Source organism: Trachypithecus francoisi, unplaced genomic scaffold (genome assembly GCF_009764315.1).
Source record: "Trachypithecus francoisi isolate TF-2019V2 unplaced genomic scaffold, Tfra_2.0 Lachesis_group5, whole genome shotgun sequence".
NCBI classification, from domain to species: Eukaryota; Metazoa; Chordata; class Mammalia; order Primates; family Cercopithecidae; genus Trachypithecus; species Trachypithecus francoisi.
In genome coordinates this window covers 17498740-17512484 of record NW_022681470.1, presented here as the reverse complement: position 1 = coordinate 17512484, position 13745 = coordinate 17498740, and positions in this window count along the sequence as shown.

Sequence of the window (13745 nt, the reverse complement as noted above, 5' to 3'; positions counted from 1 at the left end):
AAAAGTAGAAGCAGCAGTGGGAAGAGCCTTGTAGGCACTCCCAGTCTCCAGTTCAAGCCCAGGAAAGCCATCCGTGGACTACATCTCACAGGAGCCCTCAGGGAAGGCAGACAGCAGAATTAGGGAGGTCTTAAACAGGGTGAAAGAAGCTTCCAACTGAAATTTGTAATAATTTTTATGAGGCATGAATTTTCTTGAGCAGAATCCAGTGGGTAAATGGTAACTGCTGCAGATATGAGCGCAGGAGCCACCACCAACGATGTGGGCAGACATGGAGGGGTAAGGCCTGAAACTTGTGCTTAGTTTCTTAGTGGGGAAGCTTACAGCCTGGGGCAAGGGCTGAGTGGGGCACTGCAGGAGTGAGACCAGCCTCACCAACTGCATGGGGAGGCCTCTCGCTACCAGCTATCTCCCACTTCCCTGGTGAACTAGATGACACAGCAGAGGCAGCCATAATCCCTTCTGGAACGTAACCCCATTGGCCTAAGAACCACCCCCTCATCCTGCACAATGGTAATGGCAAGTCCTACCCAAGGAGAGTCTGAGCCTAGACCTACCTATCCCTGCCCAACCCCACCATGGTGTTTCTCTACCCACCCTGATAACTGATCACAAAAGACATAAATTCTTGGGAGCTTTATGGCCTCACCTATCATCCGAGAAACCTGAATACTTATCCTGGCCAACTTACGACAAGCTTATAGCCCCCTTCTACTACCATAGCTGGTGTTCTCTTGAAACCACCACCTCCTGGCTAGAGGCCAGCCAACTCAGGCCATTACAGCAACTCATTGCAGAATAACCCTGTTCCCAGGAAGGAGAAAACAGCTAATTCCACTGTCTGTAACATCCTGGCTAACCAGAGGTCCTGAATTTGTCCACGTGACAACTTCACTGCTGGCATAACCAGCATTCAAGAAAGCCAGCACACTAAGCATATCTACAACCAAGGGCTCTCACAGTCTATTTCACTCCCTGCCACCTCCACCAGAGCAGGAACTGGTATCCATGGCTTGGAGACCTGAAGATGGATCACATCATGAGACTCTGCAGACATTCTCCAGCATCAGCCCAGAGCCTGGTGGACCCACTGAGTGGATACGCCCAGAAGAACAATAACAATCGCTGCAGTCCAGCTCTCAGGAAGCTCCATCCCAAGGGAAAGGGGGAGCGCCCCACATCAAGGGAAGAACCCATGGCACAAAAGAATCTGAACAATAAGCCTTGAGTTCTAGGCCTTTCCACTGAAATAGTCTACCCAAATAAGAAGGAACCAGAAAAGTAATTCTGGTGATATGACAAAACGGGGTTCTATAACACCCCCAAAAGATCACACTAGCTCCCTAGCAATGGATCCAAACCAAGAAGAAATCTCTGAATTGCCAGAAAAAGATTTCAGAAGGTTGATTATTAAGCTACTCAAGGATATACCAGAGACACTTGAAAACCAGCTTAAAGAAATTTAAAAAACAATACAGGATATGGATGAAAAATTCTCCAGAGAAATAAATATAAGGAAAAAACAATCACAATTTCTGGAAATGAAAGACACTTAGAGAAATACAAAATGCACCGGAACGTTTCGACAATAGAACAAGTAGAAGAAAGAACTAAAGAGCTCGAAGACAGGGCTTTCAAATTAACTCAATCTGACAGAGACAAAGAAAAAAGATTTTTTAAAAATGAACAAGCCTCCAAGAAATTTGGGATTATGATAAATGGCGAAACCTAAGAATAATTGGTGTTCTTGAGAAAGAAAAGAAATCTAAAAGTTTGGAAAACTTATTTGAGGAAATAAATGAGAAAAACTTCCCTGGCCTTGCTAGAGATCTAGATATCCAAATACAAGAAACTCAAAGAACACCTGGAAAATGCAACACAAAAAAGATCATCACCTAGGCACACAGTCATCAGGTTATCTAAAGTCAAGATGAAAGAAGAATCTTAAGAGCAGTGAGACAAAAGGATCAGGGAACCTATAAAGGAAAACCTGTCAGATTAACACCGATTTCTCAGCAGAAACCTTAAAAGCCAGAAGGGATTAGGGTCCTATATTTTAGCCTCCTGAAACAAAATGATTGTCAACCAAGAATTCTGTATCCAGAAAAACTAAGCTTCACAAATGAAGACAAGAAAAAATCTTTTTCAGACAAACAAATGCTGAGAGAATTCACCAATGCCAAACCAGCACTACAACAAATGCTAAAAGGAGTTCTAAATCTTGAAACAAAACCTTGAAATACACCAAAATAGAACCTTCTTAAAACATAAATCTCACAGGGCCTACAAAACACACACACACACAAACAAACACACAAAATGGGGGAAAAAAGGTATTTAGGTAACAACTAGCATAAGGAATAGAACCATGCCTCACATCTTAATACTAATGTTGAATGTAAATGGCCTAAATGCTCCTCTTAAAAGATACAGAATGGCAGAATGGATAAAAATCAACCAACCAAGTATCTGCTCTCTTCAAGAGACTCACCTAACACATAAGGACTCATAAACTTAAGGTAAAAGGGTGGAAAAATATATTACATGCAAATGGAAACCAAAAGCAAGCACAAGTAACTATTCTTACATCAGACAAAAGAGACTTTAAAACAACAACAATAAAAAGAGAAAGTGGGCATTCTATAATGATAAAAGGATTAGTCCAACAGGAAAATATCACAATCCTAAATACATGTGCACCTAACATTGGAGCTCCCAAATTCATAAACCAACTACTACTAGACCTAAGAAATGAGATAGCAACACAATAATAGTAGGGGAATTCAGTACTCCACTGACAGCACTAAACCGGTCATCAAGACGGAAAGTCAACAAAGAAACAATGGACTCATACTATCCCTTAGAACAAATGGACATAACAGATATTTACAGAACATTCTACCCAGCAACTGCATTATATACATTCTTTTCATTAGCACATGGAACACTGTCCAAGATAGACCATGATAGATCACAAAACAAGTCTCAATACATTTAAGAAAATCAAAATTATATCTAATATCCTCTCAGATCACAGTGGAATAAAACTGGAAATTAACTCCAAAAGGAACCCTCGAAACTCTACAAATACATGGAAATTAAATAACCTGCTCTTAATGATCTTTAGGTCAACAATAAAATCAAGATGGAAATTTTAAAAGTTATTTGAACAGAACAGTAATAGTGACATAACCTATTAAAACCTCTGGGATACAGCAAAAGCAATGCTAAGAGGAAAGTTCATATCATTAAATATCTACATCGAAAAGTCTGAAAGAGCACAAACAGACAATCTAAGGTCACACCTCAAGGAACTAGAGAAACAAGAACAAACCAAACCCAAACTCAGCAGAAGAAAAGAAATAACAAACATCAGAGCAGAACTAAATGAAATTTAGGCAAAAATATACAAAAGATAAATGAAACAAAAAGCTAGTCTTTGCAAAGATAAACAAAATTAATAGATTATTAGTGAGATTAACCAAGGAAAGAAGAGAGAAGATCCAAATAAGCTCAATTAGAAACAAAACAGGAGATATTACAACTGATACTGCAGAAATACAGAAGAACATCCATGGTTACTATGAACACCTTTGCATGCACAAACTAGAAAACCTTGAGGAGACAGATAAATGTCTAGAAATATACAACCCTCCTAGATTAAAACAGGAAGAAATAGAATCTCTGAACAGACCAATTAAAAGTAGCAACATTGAAACAGAAATAAATTCCAACAAAAAAAGTCCAGGGCCAGATGGATTCACAGCTGATTTCTATCAGACATTCAAAGAAGAACTGGTACTAATCTTACTGAAATTATTCCAAAAGATAAAGAAGAATCCTCCCTAAATCATTCTATGAAGCCAGTATCACCCTAATACCAAAACGAGGAAAGGACAAACAACAAAAAAAGAAAACTACAGATCAATATCCTTAATGAACATAGATGCAAAACTCCTCAACAAAATACTAGCTAACCAAATCCAACAGCATATCAGAAAGATAATCCACCATGGTCAAGTGGGTTTCAGGGATGCAGGGATGGTTTAACGTATGCAAGTCAATAAATAAATAAATGTAATATACCACATAATCAGAATTAAAAACAAAATCATATGATCATCTCAATAGACTCAGAAAAAGCATTTGACAAAATCCAGCATCCATTTATGATTAAAACCCTCAACAAAGTTAACATAGAAGGGACATACCTCAGGGTAATAAAAACCATCCATAAGAAGCCCACAGCCAACATTATACTGAACAGAGAAAAGTTGAAAGCATTCCCCCTGAGAACTGCAACAAGACAAGGATACCCACTTTCACCACTGCTATACAACATAGTACTGGAAGTCCTAGCCAGAGCAATCAGACAAGAGAAAAAAATAAAGAGCATCCAAATCAGTAAAGAGGAAGTTAAACTGTCATTGCTCATCAATGATATGATCATATACCCAGAAAACCCTAAAGACTCATCCAAAAAGCTCCTAAATTCAATAAATGAATTCAGTGAAGTTTCAGGATACAAAATCAATGTACACAAATCAGTAGCACCGCTATACATGAACAGCAATTAAGCTGAGAATCAAATCAATAACTCAATCTCTTTTACAACAGCTGCAAAAAATAAAATACTCAGGAATATACCTAACCAAGGAGATGAAAGATCTCTAAAAGAAAAACTACAAAACACTCCTAAAAGAAATCATCAACAACACAAACAAATGGAAACACATTCCATGTTCATGGATGAGAGGAATCGATATTGTGAAAATGACCATACTGCCAAAAGCAATCTACAAATTCAATGCAATTGCCATCAAAATACCATCATCATTCTTCATAGAACTAGAAAAAACAATCCCAAAACTCATATGGAACCTAAAAACAGCCCGCATAGCCAAAGTAAGCCTAAGCAAAAAGAACAAATCTGGAGGTATCATATTACCTGACTTCAAACTATAGTTCAAGGCCATAGTTACCAAAACACTATGGTACTGGTATAAAAGCAGGTATGTAGACCAATGGAACAGAATAGAGAACCCAGAAATAAAGCCAAATACTTACAGTCAACTGATCTTCGACAAAGCAAACAAAAACATAAAGTAGAGAAAAACACCCTATTCAACAAATGGTGCTGGGATAATTGGCAAGACACATGTAGAAGAATGAAACTGGATCCTCATCTCTCACCTTATAAAAAATATTAACATGGATCAAAGACTTTAAGACCTGAAACCATAAAAATTCTAGAATATAACATTGGAAATACTCTTCCGGACATTGGCTTAGGCAGAGTTAATGACTAAGAACCTAAAAGCAAATGCAGCAAAAACAAAAATAAATAGATGAGACCTAATTAAACTAAAAAGCTCCTTCACCCAACAAAGGACTAATATCCAGAATCTACAAGGAACTCAAACAAATAAGAAAAAAAAAATCCATCAAAAATGGGCAAAAGGTATGAATAGACAATTCTCAAAAGAAGATATACTAATGGCCAACAAACATTTGAAAAAAATGCTCAACATCACTATCAGGGAAATGCAAATTAAAACCACAATGAGATACCACCTTACTCCTGCAAGAATGACCATAATTAAAAAATCAAAAAATAATGTTGGCATGAATGTGGTGAAAAGAGAACACGTTTACACTGCTGGTGGGAAGGTAAACTAGTGAAACCACTATGGAAAACAGTATGGAAGTTCCTTAAAGAACTAAAAGTAGAACAACCATTTGATCCAGCAATCCCAATACTGCGTATCTACCCAGAGGAAAATAAGTCATTATATGAAAAAGACACTTGCATATGCATGTTTATAGCAGCACAATTCACAATTGCAAAAATATGGAACCAGCCTAAATTCCCATCAACCAATAAGTGAATAAAAAAATATGATTATATAAATATAATCTACAAGAAAATGTGATATACAAGGAAATACTACTCAGCCATATAAAGAAATGAAATAATGGCATTTGCAGCAACCTGGATGGAGTTGGAGACCATTATTCTAAGTGAAGTAACTTAGGAATGGAAAACCAAATATCATATCTTATCACTTATAAGTGGGAGCTAAGCTATGAGGACACAAAGGCATAAAAATAATATAATGGACTTTGGAGACTGGGGGAAGGGTGGGAGGGAAGTGAAGGATAAAAGACTACACATTGGGTACAGCATGTACTGCTCCAGTGATGAGCATGCCAAAATCTTGGGAATCACCACTAAGGAACTTATCCGTGTAACCAAAAACCACCTGTTTTCCCAAAAACAATTGAAATTAAATTATAAAATTTTTAAAAAGTATTAGAACCCCTTTCCCTAATACCAGCAAGATGTTTGTGAGCAGTGTTCAGCTAAGGGCTGTGGAATGTGGTAGAGGACTGGCCTAGACCCACTAGTTGCAAAGGAAGCCCATCTGATTCATCACTAATGTTAGACTCCATTCAGCATATTATTTCTTATATCACTCGTTGAAGTGGGGAAAGAAAGAGTAAGACCCCAGGAAGAAGGCAGGGAGGCTGCCTTCAAGTATAAATAATCCCTTCAAGTATAAAGCCTACTAGGTAGACTGCAAGAGAAAGTAACTCGTTATTACCTCCCCACAGTCTTCCCCACACCCAAGCCTGGAGAGTTCATCTCATCTCTACACTGTGAATTCATGGCCCTAAATCTTTTCAACACTTTTACTGTAAAATTTCAAAGATACAAAAAAGTTGAAAGAATGGTACAATGAAAACACATGTCTACCACCTAAATTTTGCAGTTGTTAACTTTGCTCTGACTTCATTTTAAAGCTTGTTTTAAAGACGATTCCTGAGATTAGGCAGAACTGCCCATTTGGCTATGTTGGGAAGTTAGAAGGTGGTGGGGATGCTTGGTGCCTTAGAATGATGTCTATATTTCCCAAACCACACCTCCTGACCACCCTCCTACACTGAGATGCAGTCTAACAACAACAAAATGTATTTATATGAAAATCCACTTGAAGTAATAAAAATTAAATCACTTTTAGGTGCCCTATCTTTATTGAAAAGTACATGCACTCCAGCCATCCTAGAAAACCTGTCCTGGAATCACAATTATGTATCAGTTTTCTTCACACTATGGTTACGCTTTGACAGAGCCCACTGCTGGCTCTTGAGTTTTCAACACAGCAAAGAGCCACAGTAGAAAAAGTACTCAATTTATGAGAGCACAATATAGACTAATAAGTCACATAGAAAACAGACAAGTGGTCTTTTGTTAAAAGATTTTCTACCAGAGTGTTTGAAGTCATTTGAACTGACTTGGGAAAAAAACATCATGGTGAGCCAAAGAAAGGATATTTTTAGATGTTTACAGCAAGACAAAAAGCATTAACCAGAAAAGTTAAAAGACATTTTTAAAATTACAGTCTTAGAATGGTTAAGGGCCGGATACGGTGGCTCATGCTGTAATCCCTGCACTCTGGGAGGCTGAAGCAGGAAGATCGCTTTAGCACAGGAGTTCAAGACCCTATCTCAACAAATGAATTTTAAAAATTAGCTAGGAGGTGGGGCGCAGTGGCTCAAACCTGTAATCCCAGCACTTTGGGAGGCTAAGACGGGGGATCACCTGAGGTCAAGACTTCAAGACCAGTCTGGCCAACATGGCAAAAACCCGTCTCTACTAAAAATACAAAAATTAGCCAGGCGGGGTGGTGCACTCCTGTAATCCCAGCTACTCAGGAGGCTGAAGCAGGAGAATTGCTTAAGCCCAAGAGACGGAGGTTGCAGTGAGCTGAGATCATGCCACTGCACTGCAGCCTGGGTGACAGAGTGAGACTCCATCTTAAAAAAAAAAAATTAGGAGTACCACCTGTGGTACCAGCTACTTGGGAGGCTAAAGTGGGAGGGTTGCTTGAGCCTGGGAGTTTGAGGCTACAATAAGCCATGATCATGCCACTGCACTCCAGCCTGGGTAAGAGAGTAAGACTTTATCTTAAAATAAAATAAAAACGGTTAAGGGCTTTGCTCAAAGTCACACAAGTAGTGACAAAATTGGGTCTGTCTTGGTCTCCACTCCTAGTCTAATGGAGGGTCCCTATTTGTATTCTAATGGTGGATCTCTCCGGGTGTGGAGTTGGGGCGGGGTCTGTCTTCCTTTACTGAGAAAGAGGATAATATCCTGTTCTTCAAATACAGGGAATAGGGAACAAAAGAATTTTAAATCAATAGGAACTCAAATGACCAGAACCCGATTTAAATCTTAGCCTTTTTTCTCCAAGGGAAGAAGCTGTGGTAGGAAACAAGCATTTTCCTGTATTCTTTCCTTAGTGGAACACCTGTAAGACTTCATGAGACCTCATGGCTCTAACACTTCTAACCACAACCTTTAGTTATAAAATTGGGAACGTTGTGAAGGGGAATTTTTACACTTAGTCTTTTTAAGCCAAGACTAAATGCAAAATATTCCCTCACTCCTGAACATCTGACAGAGGAAGAGCATTATAAAAGCAAGAACCTTGGTAGGCAAAACAGGATTCTATGTCTTTATCCAATTTAACAAATATTTATAAATACTATCTACTTTGTGCCAGGCACCATTTTAAGGGCTTAAAAGTATTAGTTTGTTTAATCCCCACAGTATCCCTAGAAGATGCTTGTCAGCTAGAAGAACCCATCAGGAAGTTTTCTGAGAGTACTGGAGGAGTTTGAATAATGTGCTGGGTCTGTAGATTGAGTGATGTTGGTGTAGACTGAGTGATGATGGTGTAGATTGAGTGATAATGGTGCAGATTGAGTGATGATGGCATAGGCTGAGTGACTGGTGCAGATTGAGTGATGACCGTGTAGATTGAGTGATGATGGCATATATTCAGTGATGATAGCACAGATTGAGTGATGATAGTGCAGATTGAGTGATGATTGTGTAGACTGAGTGATGATGGTGTACACCAAGTAATGATAGCACAGATTGAGTGATGATAGTGCAGATTGTGTGATGATAGTGCAGATTGAGTGGTGTTTGTGTAGGTTGAGTGATGATGGCATACATTCAGTGATGATAGCACAGATTGAGTGATGACAGTGCAGATTGAGTGATGATGGTGTACATTGAGTGATGATCATGTAGGTTGAGTGATGACGGCATACATTCTGTGATGATAGCACAGACTGAGTGATGGTAGTGCAGACTAAGTGATGATTGTGCAGACTGAGTGATGATCATGTAGACTGAGTAATGATGGCATACATTCAGTGATGATAGCACAGATTGAGTGATGATAGTGCAGATTGAGTGATGATGGTATACATTGAGTGATGATGGTGTACACTGAGTAATGATAGCACAGATTGAGTGATGATAGTGCAGATTGAGTGATGATCATGTAGATCGAGTGACGATGGTGCACATTGAGTGATTATAGCACAGAATGAGTGATGGTGGCATACAGAGTGATGATAGCAGAGACTGAGGGATGATAGTGCAGACCGAGTGATGATGGTGTACATTGAGTGATGCTGATGTAGATTGAGTGATGATGGTGCAGACTGAGTGATGATGGTGTAGACTGAATGATGATTGCGTAGACTGAGTGATGCTGGTGCAGATTGAAAGATGATGATGTAGATTGAGTGATGATGGTGTATACTGAGTGATAATGGTATAGACTGAGTGATGATGGTGTAGACTGAGTGATGATTGCATAGACTGAGTGATGATTGCGTAGACTGACTGATGCTGGTGCAGACTGAAAGATGGTGATGTAGACTGAGTGATGATGGTGCAGACTGAGTGATGATGGTACAGACTGAGTGATGATGGTGTAGACCGAATGATGATGGTGTAGACTGAGTGATGACGGTGTAGACTGAGTGATGATTGTGTAGACTGAGTGATGATTGCATAGACTGAGTGATGATGGCACAGATTGGAAGATGATGATGTAGACTGAGTGACGATGGTGCAGACTGAGTGATGATGGTGTAGACTGAGTGAAGATTGTGTAGACTGAGTGATGAGTGCATAGACTGAGTAATGATTGTGTAGACTGAGTGATGATGGTGCAGATTGAAAGATGATGATGTAGATTGAGTGACTATGGTGCAAACTGAGTGATGATGGCCATCATGGCAGATGAAGGACTAAGGGGAGAGAACATACATGTGCCCAGAAATCTGCATGAGATTCCTGTGGCTGCTGAAGCAAATGACCTCACGCTGGGTGAATTAAAACAGCACATTCATTCTCACCAATTATGGAGGCAAGAAGTAAAAAATCAGTTTCATTGAGCCCAAATCAAGTTGTTGGTGGGGCCACACTCCCCACTGGAGGCCATAGGGCAGAATTCATTCCTTACCTCTTCCAGCTTTCTGTGGCTGCTGCCATTGTTTGGCTTGTGGCCACATCATTCTAATCTCTCTTCCATCTTCACATCATCTCTGTGTGAGTCAAATCTCTCTCTCTCTTTCTCTTTCTCTTGAGACAGGGTCTTGTTCTCTCACCCAGATTGGAGTGCAGTGGTGTGATCATGGCTTACTGTGGCAGCTTCGACTTCCCAGTTTCAAGTGATCCTCCCACCTCAGCCTCCTGAGTAACTGAGACTACAGGCATGCACCAATCATGTCCAGCTAATCCTTTTTTTAAACAGAGATGGGGTTTCACCATGTTGCCCAGGCTGGTCTTGAACTGCTGGGCTCAAGCATCCTTCCCACTCAGCCTCACAAAGTGCTAAGATTACAGGTGTGAACCACCACACCCAGCCTCCCTCTGCTTCTTTCTCATAAGGACATTTGTGATAGCATTTAGGACCCACTTGGATAATTCAGAATAATCTTTCTAACTCAAGATCCTTAATCACCCCTGCAAAGACCATTTTTTCAAGTAAGGTCACACTTACAAATCCCAGAGAGCTTTGCAGGGGCTGCATTTTTCAGCCTCTCACAAAATCATCCGGCTAGTAGTATCCCTGCCAACCTACCCATCCACATCCTCCCAAATTTGAGCAAGACTCTGCAAGGGAGCAGAACGCTTTATCTGCAGCTTCATCAAAGTTACAGAAAGGCAGATTTCACGGCATTGCAGGAAGTTTTTGAAAGGCGCCTCAAAATGCAGGAGCCAGTTGCCCTCAGAGCTATGGCCGGATGTCTGTGATGGAGATCCCCACACTGGTCAAGAGATGGATTTGATACAATGCTAAAGATTCCCTTGCAACATTTAAAGAAAGCCACTCTAACGCTTCCCTGTTTTCCAGAAGTCACCTTACTTGAATGCCTTTGGCAGAGAAACCAAGCAAACACCTGCTCTAGAGCTGAGCATTTACCATCTATCTACGGTCCTTAATTTGCATTCAAGGTCAGTACCTGACTCATTTACGTCCTGCAAACAAATACGACTACTTGTCCTTCTCACAGCGAGTGCTGCTTGTATGATTTTATAACTGGTTTCATCTTATCTGTCCTGCCCTTGTATTCCCTTTGTCCCAATTCTAAAACCACGGTTCTTAAAATTGCATTTTGTGCTATGTGAATTTTATAATGCATCCTGGAATAATTTTAGGAACAAAGGGTATATAAACAATATCAATCCATTTAATAAATGTATGATAAAACATAGCTCTGGTCTAGAACGTGTTCCTACTCTATGGGGGCATTTTTGGACTCTCTTCAGCACCAAGTGGAGACAAGTGCAACTTCCAGGTCTTATGTTGGAGCTCCTTCCAATTCGAGCTTTCTGCACATGAAAATGAGTTGGTAAGGGTGGCTGAGTCTGTACAGGTTTCTGACCAATGAGACAGTCATTCAGGGTGTATCTGATAGAAGCATGTCAAGGGAAGTCACTTAGTGATGGTGTATGACTGGAGGTGGATTGAGCTGAGCCTGCCTTTCCTCATGTTTCTGCCAGAAAAGGCAAACAGAGCAAGAACTTTGGGGAACAGTCCCAAAGAGGATGCGTGCCCAGTTGAGAGGTTGCTGGTCATGACAGGTTTGTAATCACAGTACCTGTGAGTTGAGCCCGGTTAGCGAGCACATACCCTCATTCTCCAGACCTCTCCATCTAGATTCCTGAAGCATGTATGCACAGGGACACACCAAACAAATGGGCAGGATTGCTAGCTTGCCCTGCAACCTCAGATCCCCATGGACTTCCTACCATTGTGCTGGACTTAGGAATTTCAAACAAGCTTTCTTTCCACTTTAACACACCATCTTCAAAAAAAAAAAAAAAAATTATTTAGGCCGGGCGCAGTGGCTCACGCCTGTAATTCCAGTACTTTGGGAGGCCAAGGTGGGTGGATCACTTCAGGTCAGGAGTTCGAGACCAACCTGGCCAACATGGCGAAACTCCATCTCTACTGAAAATGCAGAAAAACTTAGCCAGTCGTAGTGACATGTGCTTGTAATCCTAGCTACTCAGGAGGCTGATGCAGGAGGATCGCATGAACCCAGCACGCAGAGATTGCAGTGAGCCAAGATCACGCCGCTGCACTCCACACTCCAGCCTGGGTGGCAAAGCAAGATTCCATCTTAAAAATATATATATAGAGAGAGAGAGAGAGTCAGCATCTCTCTCTGTCGCCCAGGTTGGAGTGCAGTGGCACAATGTCGGCTCACTGCCACCTCCACCTTCTGGGGCTCAAGAGATCTTCCCACCTCAGCCTCCTGAGTAGCTGGGACTAGAGGCATGCACCACCATCCCTGGCTAATTTTTGCATATTTTGTAGAGAAGGTGTTTTGCCATGTTGCCCAGGCTTAGATGCCATCCATCCCTGGCTAATTTTTGCATATTTTGTAGAGAAGGTGTTTTGCCATGTTGCCCAGGCTTAGATGCCATCTTAAATGGTCTCCTCTTTCACCCTTTCTCCCTGAGCCCTACTCTGACATCTCATCATCCTAAGGGCAGAAAAAGAAATAAAATGAAAGGTGAGGTTATTTTTCCTTAACTAGAACAGAACTGATCAAATGCCTCTTTCTAATGAAAGTACCCCTCCCACCAAAATCTACTTTCCTGATATAATGGTTTCTGGGGCTCCATTCCTCACTGAGCTTATTAGAGATTCTCTACCTCAGAGACAGAATAGGAAACAGGAAGATGGGGCCATTGAGCTTCTGTCTGAAATTGAGGACACATAATTTTCCAGTTAGCATTTACCCCTGTCCTCTTCTTGCCTCGGGCATCTGCATCCTAGGCTATAAACATCTTCCTTACTATTGTTTCATGCTTTTATTTTTGCTAAGATTGCTTTGCTGGCCTTGCTCAACATTTTTTGTTGTGGTTGTTTCTTTTTTTGAGATGGAGTCTTGCTCTATCGTGCAACCTCCACGTCCCGGGTTCAAGTGATTCTCCTGGCTCAGCTTCCTGAGTAGCCGGGACTGCAAGCACCTGTCACCATGCCCAGCTAATTTTTGTATTTTTAGTAGATACAGGGTTTCACCATAGTGGCCAGGCTGGTCTCGAACTCCTGACCTTGTGATCTGCCCGCCTCAGCCTCCTAAAGTGCTGGGATTACAGGTGTGAGCCACCGCACCTGACCTTTGCTCAACATTCTATAGATGCCGAGCTTGTGTAAGTTTTCCAGGGCAGTCAGGAGAACTAGGTAGGAAGCTGGGTTTTCGGAACTTGTCCTTACTTTACCAGTGGCCGGAGAAGTTGGGAGGACTGAGGCACGGTGGAAAAGTAATGCATTCCTATCACAATTGGCTAGAAGAGAGGCATCGGCCAGGCTGTTTGGTGAAGCTGTTTCCAAGGCTCACACTAGGTGGCTGGAAGACCC